Source organism: Mustela erminea, chromosome 17, assembly GCF_009829155.1.
Source record: "Mustela erminea isolate mMusErm1 chromosome 17, mMusErm1.Pri, whole genome shotgun sequence".
NCBI classification, from domain to species: domain Eukaryota; kingdom Metazoa; phylum Chordata; class Mammalia; order Carnivora; family Mustelidae; genus Mustela; species Mustela erminea.
The window spans coordinates 40,917,692-40,919,921 of NC_045630.1; the positions used below are offsets into that span (position 1 = coordinate 40,917,692).

Here is a 2,230-nt window from a genome sequence, read left to right on the forward strand (position 1 = left end):
ATAATTATAAAACATATTTTATAGGACTGTTGAGAGAAATAAGCTACTGCTTATAAAGCATGTAAAACAAGGCCTTCCAATGCAAGGATTAGAAAATTTTTATAAATTTAGTCTGGTGAAAATAAAGCAGTATCTTCCTTGCGGTTTTCATTCCCCAAGATGACTTCTCGCATCTTTTGCCATTTTTCTACTCTGGTTGTTAATTTTTCTATTTTCATTTGTTGAAATTCTCTATATTCTGGGCTAAACATGTGCTATTTGTATTTGTTGCAAATATGGCTATTCTTTTCATGGGGGTGGGGGAGTGATTGGCAGAGCCAGCTGAGGCTTTATGGGGAATAGACACTTGAATTGGCTTTTAGTTGGGGGCAAGAGCAGCAGGTACCCAGGGCTGTAGGCTCCCCACCAAGGGTGGACTGAGGAATGGAGCTGAGCCTCAGGTGAGTCTCCTGTTTCTGACGCTGCCCTGCACAGCTCCTTCCCGCAAAGGCTCTATGGCAGCCACAGGAGTGGGGAGGCTGGGAGCAATCACACATGACTCCAACACCAGCTTCCTATCGCGGGTCTCTTGTCTTCTTCACATCCACAGCCTTGGAGGAGCTGACTCAGCTAAAAGAACTGATGGCCCGCCACCCGAGGCTGGACGGGGGGAGCTCAGGCTAGTTGAGGCCAGGGCTCCTGAGCCACAAGCCCCCGGTGGGCGGAGCTTGGCTCACCTGAGTAGCCACGGGCGGTCCTGGTATGGAGACTCAGGTTTGGGTAGCGGACTCCAGCCGGCTCTCCCCTCCCTCCAGCAGTATCCAGTAGGTAACATCCTCCATGTCCAGAGCCAGCGTCATGCTCATCAGCTCCTGAGATCACTGTCGCGCCAAGTCCCGCTCCGCTCCACGCAGCGCACCTCCAGCGCGGTCGGCTTGGCGTCAGCATCCTTAATGGCCAGCTGCCTAAGCTGCCCAGTACCAGCGAAGGCAGCCTCCAGGGAAGTCCCCTGGCCATTGAGGCCATCAAGCTCAGCCTGGAGTCTACCCGTGTTCCGGTTCATCTTACAGGTCTTCATCTTCTGCCCTGGAGGTCATTCCCGTGCTCCCCAGCCAGTGTCAGCAGCTCTCATGCCTGATCTGGTCCATGGTCTCAGCCACGGCCTGGCTGCGGTTAGTGATGTCTTTGTGCTGGGCCTTGACCTCCGCGGTGATGCCATCTGGCCCCGGGGGGTGGGGGGGGGCAGCTGCTGTCTACCGAGGGGATCATGGAGGCCCTAGATCTGCGACTGCGGTTCCCGGCTCCCCTTCTCCTGGGGCGGCTGGAGGAAGCCCATCTCACCAGCCAGTCCTTGCAGGCGGACTCCAGCTCCGCCTCATTGATGTAAGCCTCACGCACAGCCTTCTTGATGAGGACAGATGCATTCTCCAGCTCGGCATGCTCTCTGATCTCCTCCACCTACTTTTTCTTGAAGTCCTGCATAGCCTCTGCCTCTGGACAGGCTCCACCTCCGGCTTTAGTGTCTCCTGGGCCAGTGCTATCGGCTGCCACCCAAAGTTTTTGATGTACCCCTGAACATGCCCATGTTACTGCGAGCCGTTTCTGCTACTGCAGGAGGCTCCATTTAGTCTCCAGAATCTCGTTCTGCTGCTCCAGGGTCTGTACCTTGGGTATAAAGGAGGCAAACTTGCTGTTGAGGGTCTTGAACTGCCCCTTCTCCTGGCTGGGCACAGCCTGGATGTTGGAGTCCACCTCCAGCTTATGGTGGCTCAGCAGGTTCTGGTTCACTGAGACGGCTGCCATGCCCTCTATACCCCCTACTCCCGCTCAGCCCCCGACCACATTCACAGTGCCCAGGCCGCTGGGGAAGCTGTTGCGGCTGACCACCCTGGGAGAAGGGTGTGCTCAGGCACAAGATGCTGCTGAAGGCCCAAGGGCTAGAGGTGGCCGTGCTCTAGGACTTTTGGGCCACCCTGATGGATGTGGTTGGAGGCTGGTGTGGAGGCAAGTAGGCTGAAGCAGAGATTGGTGAAGGAGCCAAGAAGTTGCTTCTACGTGGGGTGTTCACTCTCTTTATTATATGTATAGTATAGATTTTAATCTCAGGAAGACAAGAATTTTCAAAATAGATCCCCCAAATACTTGAAAGTCAATGCCTTAATAATTGGAGTAAGCATTCCAAATAGACTGACAGCACACCTTCATAAGACAATTGCCAAATCCTTCCCTTGCTTTTTGCTAAGTCAGACTG

At 53.9% G+C, this 2,230-nt stretch overlaps 1 pseudogene; it reads right to left on the reverse strand.

Moving 5' to 3' along the window:
* Positions 1-436: 436 nt before the first annotated feature.
* Positions 437-1,782, reverse strand: LOC116575930 (annotated as a pseudogene).
* Positions 1,783-2,230: the final 448 nt, after the last annotated feature.